We start from the raw sequence: 9,920 nt of genomic DNA, 5'->3' as shown, positions 1-9,920 counted from the left end.
GTATCAGTGCTGTATAATTCCCCCTCAGGTACAGTATCCAGGGCATCTTTCCATGGTCTTGTATAGTCATGTTCTTGGTTATAAAATATTTCATTCTCTTCCTCCAAACGCAAAGTGCATGTCATACTGAATTCTCACTAGAAAGTTCAAGTCTCCATGTCGTTCTCATCCGCCTGGTAATTAAAGTGTACTATTTAGGGACAGCTCCATCAACTTCACCCTTCAATAGTTATCAGCTCAATGCTCGTCAGGGTGGCATCGATTCCGCATGACACATGGATGCTTGATTCAGATGAGCATACATGTATCCTGAATGAGGAAATGGGAATAAGCTACTGGAAGAAACTTATCTCCTGGGAGAAAAGAAGGATCAAGCATGTAAAATTCAATATGCTCAATATTTCTATCCTTATACGAGTACATCATCTGTTGGAGAAGAATTGGAACCCCCAGGATATTTGGCGTATTCTACAAACTTGTTGGGTTCAACCGATTTTACTCTTGCCTGTATAAATTGTAAACTTGAGAGCAGGGCCCTCGCTCCTCCTGTAACATTTGAACTGTGTTACATTGTGCTGTTTTTATTATTGTCTGTACCTGCCCATACTTAATTGGACGCTGCTGCGGAATATGTTGGCGCTATAGAAATAAAATTATTATTATATGCAAATTGCCTCTTCAGGGAGGAAGAGGACTTGATCTCTATAGTCACTTTTGACCCTTTAATGAGTCTTGCAATATGACTTATTATAGGGCCTTGAGATACTAGGGGGATAAAATTGGTCTCATAATTGTGCACCCATTGGCCAGGTGAAGTTTTGACCTCATGGTCAGTCGAACTGTTTGGTCTCGCTCTTGTACTCCCTGCAAGAGCTCTAGTGGTGGATTTGTATAATTATTGCTAAGGCTACACGGGCAACTTTGCCAAGACACAGGTGGTAGAGCCAAAGATCACTAGGTGGCAGTGCTACATAGCGGCGCAATAAAAGTGAATGGGCTCCTATTGCAAACCTGAGGGTACACCACTGCAACAAACAAGTTGCAAAAAGTTCAACCGTGTTGCATTTTTTTGGATTTTGCTACATGTGGCTGCCGTACCATGAGGATTGCAGTACAACCACATTCACTTACATAGTAATGTGCTGTAGCATAGCAGCGACATTGGACGAGCTCTGGCTGAGCGACATGCTTAAAGCCCAAAATTGACATGCAGCTTCAGCCTTATCCAACTTTCCAAAATATTACTAGGAAATAGCTGGCAAACGAGAACAGGCTATTTACAACTGCGCTGTCTGCTATTGGGGCAAAGCGTTTTAAGCCCAAAAGGGATATTACCTCAATAAACTATCATTAATTAAACAGGTAAAAGGTTTGGAGTTAATTTAAGGTGTGGCAATTATATTTGGAATCTGCTGCTGTGAACCCACAACATGCGGTCAAAGCAGCTCTCAATAGAAGAGAAATTGACCAACAGAAATGTTAGGTGTGGCCAAATGAACAGTTTGGTACATTCTTAAAAAAAGAGTGCACTGGTGAGCTTGGAAACTCAAAAAGGCTTGGACGTCCACACAAGACAGCAGTGATGGATGATCGCAGAATCCTTGCCATGGTGAAGGAAAACCTCCTCACTTAATCTACTCAAGTGAAGAACACTCTCCAGAAACTAGGTGTTTCTGAATCCAAGTCTACCATAAGGAGGCTTCATGAGAGCAAATACAGAAAATCCACCACAAGGTGCAAATAATTATTCAGTCTTAAAAATACAAAAACCAGATGAGACTTTGCTAAAAAAAAACATCAAAGGAAGCCAGCCCAGTTCTGTAATATCATTCTTTGGACAGAGAAACAAAGATCAAAAGAAAACAGAATAATTGGAGGAAGAAAGTATGGTGAATGCTTGGAACGGCTCATGATCCAAAGCACACCATGTCCTCTGTAAAACATAGTGGAAGCAGTGTCATGACATGGGCATGAATGGCTTCCAATGGTGATGGGTCACTAGTGTATATTGATCATGTGACTGAAGACAGAAGCAGCTGGATGAATTCTGAAGTTTACAGAGCTATACTATCTACTCAAATTCAACCAAATGCAGCAAGGTTGATTGGATGGCGCTTCACAGTAAAGATGGACAATGACCCAAAACATGCTGCGAAAGCAACCCAGAAGTTTTTTAAGCCAAAGAAGTGGAATATTCTGCAATGGTTGAGTCAATCACCACATTTCAACTCTAAAGGTATGTTTCCACTAAGCGCGTTGCCTGCGCTTTGGATGGCGCAAAAAGCTCGCTCTGTCCAAAGCCCCGCCCCCTTCTGTACGCGCGGTGATTCCAGATGTGTTCATTGAACACATGCGGTATCACCGCATCGCATACATAGACCGGGCTATTTACCTTGCGGTGACTGAGCGTCTCCGCAAGGTAAACAGAGATGCTGCATTCTAAAAAGACGCGCCGCATGGCCAGTTTCGTGGGTGTGTCACCCGCGTATTAGGAAGCATAGTGGAGATGTCATTTCATAAAATCCCCTCCAATATGCTGTAACATCTGGAAGCTGCAGATTAAACGCTGCGGCTGAACGCATCGTTCAATCCGCAGCAAATACATACGGCCCGTGGAAATATACCCTAACCCATCTACATTCTTAAGATGGCAGTATGGTGGCTCAGTGGTTAGCACTGTTGCTTTGCGGCGCTGGGGTCCTGAGTTTGAATTCAACCAAGGACAACATCTGCAAGGTGTTTGTATGTTCTCCCTGTGTTTGTGTGGGTTTCCTCTGGCTACTCCAGATTATTCCAACGACAATGCGGCAGCTTGAATGTATCATGAAGTTCTAAGGCAGTCTTTCATACATTCTACAGCTTCTGTGGAACCTCTTTATGCTTGATTTGAAACTCCTCCTTCTTCATCAGCTTTTAAAGGGTATCTGTCACCCCATTTTTGGACTATCAGCTGCCAGCACCGACATCAGGGGCTTATCTGCAGCATTCTGTAATGCTGTAGATAAGCCCCAGATGTAACCTGAAAGAGATAGAAAAACGAGTTATATTATACTCACCAGGGGGCGGTACGGTCTTGGTCCGATGGGTTTCACGGTCCGGCGCCTCCCATCTTGTAGCGGTGACGTCCTTTTCTTTGCTGCGGAGCCGTGGTAGAAGTAAGAACAGGGATGTCACCGCTACAAGATGGGAGGCGCCGAACTGGACCGCTACAACAAAACCAGACCCGGACCGCCCGTGGGTGAGCATAATATAACTCATTTTTCAGGTTACATCGGGGGCTTATCTACTGCATTACAGAATGCTGTAGATAATCCCCTGATGGCGGTGCCTGCAGCTGATAGTCCAAAGATTCCCTTTAACAGGTGGAATGAGAATTATTTTGCAGAATATCTTTTCAGATACATAAAGGGTATCCAAAGGAAGAAATGCCAGCTTGGCTTAAAAGATAAGATTAACCACAGCCATGTGCAAGGAGTAAGTAACAGTTGTGGATGGGTGGTCTTCTTGTCCATGCAGGTTTATAAGTATACAAATATTTATTACAAACATGTTATTGGATCTGTCTACTGACATATTGCCTCTATAATTCAATTGACACTTTAATTTAAAACAGTAAAGAATAAGTTTCCAAACCCAACCTTTTTTCTTTTCTTCTCTCGTGGGATCTAGTGCTAGTGTGAATTGGACATAAATGAGTGTTAATATATTGGTGAATGGAAAGATAGCACTGAGACAGAGGACCGGTTCAGAAACCAGAACTCTGCCTAGGACATCAGAGGACAGATATCTCTTCTTTATAGAAGATATCACTATATAATACTGGACAGTAACGCATTGAAAATACGTTCAAGCTCCAATTATGTATTCCATTTTACACTTACACTGGAAATTTTCTTTTTTTGACACTCTTCTCATTCCCTTGTGTGTTTCATCAACCCAATTTCTCTGATGTTACATGACCTTTTCCTGCATTTCACACCATAAAATTACCCATATGCAGCATTTTGTACTGGCTCGTTGCCATACAGAAGAGTTTATTTTCTCATTGCTGTAAATATCCTGTATAGTATTTCATTTTTATAATGTTAACAAATTAGACTTTACTATATTGTTTGTCTATATTTTAACATTTTACTGGATTGTACAATGATTTTTAGAATGCAAATTACATCCATAATGACAGGAGTCAGTATCAGGCGAGTTTCACTACATATGGGCAATGATTTCTGCACCAGCCGTGGGTCTCCTGACCTAAACTCAGCAGACTCAAATACATCTATGAGGCTACTGCATTCAGGTCAGAAGTCCTGTGGATAGGTTGGAAATCACAAGCACAGGTGTCTGAATTCAGCCTTACAATGCCTTGAAAAACTATTCATACTCTATGAACTTTTCCATATTTTTTTACTTTACTCCCACAAATGTAAATGTATTTTATTGGGATTCTATCTGAAGAACCAACAAAAAGTAGCAAGTATTTGTGAGGTGTAAAGGAAATGATAAGTGGTTTTTTTTTTTAATATTTGGAAAATATAAATCCGAAAGTTGTGACGTGCATTTGTATTCAGCCCTGAGTCAATACTTTGTAGGACCACCTTTTGATGCAATTACTGCTGCTAGTCTTTTGGGGTCTGTCTCTACCGGCTTTGCACATCTAGAGGCTGACATTTTTCACATTCTCTTGGTAAAATAAAAGTGAAAACCATAACGCAGCGCATGGTAATCTCTAGTGTGCGTTCAGCAGACGCCACATCCCTGTGTATACAATGCTTGTGACCAAGTATAAAGTCAGCCCTCTGGCCATCACCGAGTGGTAAATGCACGGGATTCACAACAAGGGACATCAAAGGATTAGGGATGGGAGGGGTGCGAATCTATTCACAATAAATGGATAGAAGAATCCACATGTCCTTTTGTATAACTGCAAGTACTGCCCGGGGCGCTAACAATTACAGTAAAATATAAGAGATGAGTGTAATGGATTCTTCTCTCTCCATGCATACGCTATCCTTCTCCATATATCACTCTCTTAGAGGCTTGTAACTTACAGGCTTTTTTATACATACTGAATATTGGTGGGTACAAACTAAAGCGCGATCTGTAAGGAACTAGAATGGAGAAATAACAATAAATGGACAAATGAATGAATACATTATTCAAAGATGATTTCTCATAAGTTCTATCCTCTTACTGCACTAATAGCACAATTATCAAGTATATTGTCCATAGTAGGTGTGAGAGTAGTGAAGTTAGAGAAATTCGAGCAATTTGATAAGTTAATACCTACGTGCATAAAAAATATTAGTGTAAACCGTAAAGTGAGAACTGGCAATAAATCGACTATACTCATGTAATATTGAATCTGAATACTCAAAATTGGTACATTCAGCTACCTTGTATGTGTATCGCCTGCTCTACTCCCTATCAACACCTCAGAGTTATTGCTTCTATTCTCCAATTCTCAGTACAGCCAATCTGCTGCCTCAAGTTAAGGTACTGTCACACTAAGCAATATCGCTAGTAATATCGCTATAAATTGTGACGTTATAGCGATATTGCTAGCGATATCGCTGTGTCTGATACTTAAATACGACCGCTCCCCCGCTGCTTATCGCTGATCGCGCGAGAACGTCCAGGACTGTTTCTTGTCGTCAGCTTCCTGCGGCGCTTCCTGTGGAGAGACGAGCGTGGAGCCGGGCAGGAGGACGCAGGATCGCCTGGTGTGACAGGTAAGTAGCGATCCCCGTCCCCAGCGATGTCGCTGGTGAGATCTGCCTGTGTGGCAGCTCACTAGCGACCACTTAGCGATGTACCAGTGATCCTGACCGAGTCATATCGCTGGTCGGGATCGCTGGTACATCGCTAAGTGTGACAGTACCTTTAGGTGACTATCATCAATATGATTAGCCCCCAATCCCCACAATTTTAAGCGTGCCCTGAAAACGCATTTATTCAGACTGGCCTATCGCTTCAACAAATTAACCTAATCTATCCCTGTGTGGAACAGCCAAAAGTTTTACCATAACCAGATTTCCCGCATCATGTTCCCACATGCTTTATGCATCCATTAGCCCTCTGTGTCTGTACTGTTACACACTTAACATTATGGCTGGTCCATACAATCTGGGCAACTGTTACCATCCACCTTTCGTGTCTACCTTTTTTCCTCATAGATTGTAAGCTTGCGAGCAGGGCCCTCATTCCTCTTGGTATCTGTTATTATGATCTATGTGATTATTGTTATGCTGTAATGTCTATCGTCTGTACAAGTCCCCTCTGAAATGTAAAGTGCTGCGGAATATGTCGGCGCTATAGATATAAAATTTATTATTATTATATTATCATCACTTCCAGTCCTTAGACTACCGGAGGGGCGGCGCTGAAGAGGCAAAGGTTTAGACTGGTGAGTTATATTTATTTAACTGTACCTTTCTTCTGACTATCTTTTTAAAAAAAGGTTGGAAAATCAGTTTAAATCCATGTTCACACGTACAGTATTTTACCTCGGTATTTATAAGCCCATACTAGGAGAGGAACAATCAGAGGAAAAGTATAATAGAAACCCGTCACCACTTCTGTATCTATCACCCACTCTTGGTTTTGGCTTACAAATGCTGAGGTAAAATACTGAACAAATACTGAATGTGTGACCGTGGCCTTATCCTGATAGTCTATACATTAAGTCCACGTGCACACATTCAGTATTTGGTGATTTTTTTACCTCAGTATTTGTAAGCCAAAACCAGGAGTGGAACAATCAGAGGAAAAGTATAATAGAAACCCATCACCACTTCTGTATCTATCACCCACTCCTGGTTTTGGCTTACACATACTGAGGTAAAATACTCACCAAATACTCAACGTGTGCACGTGGTCTTAATGTGTAGACTTATCAGGATAAGGCCAGGGTCACACATTCAGTATTTGGTCAAAATTTTACCTGAGTATTTGAAGTCCAAAACCAGGAGCGGGTGATAAATACAGAAGTGGTGGCGTGTTTCTATTACGCTGGTTTCACATTTGCGTCTGTGTGCGCAGTGTTTGATCCGCATAGATCTTCATGCGTCATGCATACATATATTTAACATGGTGTACACAGGGACATGCGTTCCCATGCTTTTTTGTACGCATGCGTCGTTTCGCAGTGAGCGGCGGTGCGCGGTAAACGCATCATGTTGCATTTTTTGAGGTGTCAAAAAACTGTCAAATGTGCACAGGAATGCGCATGCGGATGAGTGCGTAAAAAAAATGCATTACTGTCTATGGGAACGCATTGGTACGCATGTGTTCGATACGCATGCGTTCTTCAAAATGTAAATACAAATCCCTTGTCTTATGTCATATCAAACACATACGCATAAACAACGCAAACGCATGCACACGCAGCGTTTTTTTCCCGTCATGCGTAAGATGATGTGCATAAAAAACGCTGCTTAAACATGCACTTTTGTTTGCAGATGATATGCTGCGGGCTCAAACGCTAATGTGAACCTAGCCTTATACTTTACCTCTGACTGTTCCATTCCAGATTTTGGATTACAAATACTGATGTAAAATACTGACCAAATACTGAACATGTGAACATGGCCTTAGACTGAGACTTCTTTAGGCTGTGTGCACATGATGCAGATATCCAGCGGATCCGCAGCGGATTTTACAGCGCAGAAACGCTGCATATCCGCATTGTGATGTACAGTAGCATGTAAATCAATGTAAAAAAAAAACGCTGTGCAGACGCTGCGGATTTTTCCGTGCGGTTTTCCTGCGGTACAAAATACGCAGCATGTCACTTCTTTTGTGCGGTTTTCCACCTCCCCTGTCTCCAAATCCACAGGGGGAAAACCGCAGTGGAAAACCGCACAAAAACCGCAATAAAACCGCAGGAAAAATGAAAGAAATCCGCAGGAAAAATGCAGGTCATTTGACCTGCGGATTTCTTCAATTCTGTGCGGAAAAATCCGCAGGGCTACAAAGTCCGTCTGCACTCAGCCTTATACTCAGTAGAAATCTATCCCACTATCAGATGTGTACAGGACAAGGTTTCCCCATGTTAATCTAAAAGTTTAACATGGGGAAACATTGAAATAAAAGGTTTATTAGAAACTTGTTTAATGCATCTAATGTAATGTTTATATTTCATAAAGTCCCCATTGCTTTTTTTCATTTACCAAAGACTTGTACAAGGCCCCTACAAATAAATATTCCACCATATAATAATATTGCAATGAGGTGCAGCATAGACAACTACATAGGGGCTCTATAGCCACCTAAATAAAAAAGGCACCTGAGTTGGTTCCTTTGGCTCCAGATTCTTTATTATTGCATGACATCCGTTATAAGAGTGTCATTGTAAGAAGCTCTTGATAAATTAGCTTAGGCCTGTTTCACACTTCCGTTTTTTGGGTCAGTTAAAATCCGCTAAAATGGCGGAAAGCGGATCCGTAGCTAACTGATGTGAACGGATGGCACCGGATTGTGTTTTTTTACGGATCCGCCGAATGAAGAATTTTAAAGCAGCCGCCTCCCGGGAAGGGGGGGGGGGAGAGAGAGAGTTCATCTCCAGCCTTCATGGTAGTGTGTGTTCTTGTGTGTAATAGTAGAAAGGAATATACGGATAAATCTGCTGGTCAAGAAGATATCTAATAGTGTTGAATAAAAAGTAGTTTTATTAATCTCCGTGTTTCAGAGTTGAACAAACTTCTTCATCAGGAGAAAAAAAAACAAATCTTCTGTGTTTGTGTCATAATTCATATTACAGTGCAAGAAAACATAAGTATTTACTTTTTCTCCCTGCCCTGTAGATGCTTACTCATAAAGGTCGAATTGTTCTACTTTTTGGGTGCTATTTAGCGGAGTTGGATTTTGCCTATGATTAGGTTGGATTACCGTGTACCTAGACCATATATCAGTGGCGAATTTTACATTAAGTTCTATTGCAAAAGTGGTACGGTGCATAGAAAAATGCAAAATGCAATACTTTCTGATCCAGCTTCTTGATGGGTCCAACACAACCACTGACATGTAGGATGCATGGGGATCATACTATAGCAAACCATGAGGCTCGTTCCTCACTTTCCCTCTGGCATCTCACAGTCACACTGGAGACTATCAGAGTGCTGCGTTATGTGACTGGCTTGTGTTACCAGGGCTCAGTCAGATTGCAATTTTTCACGTAGGAGTTCTAGCCGTTTTTTTTTTCATGTATACAACTCACATGTTTTATGGTTTATGGGGCTGTCCACATGTCCATATAATTTTGCAGGCCAAGTGGTCTGGATAAAATCATGGAGAGATGTCCGATTTAGATCCAAGCTCACCAAAGCAAGTCTATGGGTCCATAAAAAATGAGCAGCCCCTGGTTGCCATCTGCGTGCTCTCTGGTTTTCACTGACTGATAGGAGAAGCTCGAGAAACCTCTTTTTTTGCATACAAGAAAAACTTATTGAGCTCTGATGGTAAAAACTGACACAATGACCAAACTCTGATGAAAATCAGATAAAAAACGCTTGTTTATTGTGCATAAGACAATACACTGATGTCTGAATGAGGCCTAAAGGAGAATATTCCTTGCTTTGTGCCCATAGGGCTATATAGCTAAAAAAAAATCGTTCTGTGCTAATTTCTGGTCTGGGCCGAGGTCCTGATCTATAGGGTGAGAGGTGATGTGTCCATCATCCCTGAGTAGCTCCACAATCAGAGCTGCTCCCTCTGTATGGGCAGGCTTACACGTGTGTCCAGGTCCCAGCCATGTTTACAGTAACTTCTGGGATGGCTTGTGGCTGTGTCCCACTTAGATCTGCATCTGTTTGATTCAGAGGATGTCTGTTCTCCCACTGGGTCCAGCCTCACACCCTGAAAAGGTAACTGAGCCTTCTGGCCATAGGTTTACACCAAGAGGTGCAATTGTGACTTCTCCAGTG

This window comes from Dendrobates tinctorius, unplaced genomic scaffold (genome assembly GCF_039654945.1).
Source record: "Dendrobates tinctorius isolate UK_male_01 unplaced genomic scaffold, ASM3965494v1 ptg000015l, whole genome shotgun sequence".
Classification (NCBI taxonomy): domain Eukaryota; kingdom Metazoa; phylum Chordata; class Amphibia; order Anura; family Dendrobatidae; genus Dendrobates; species Dendrobates tinctorius.
This window is presented reverse-complemented; position numbering follows the sequence as displayed.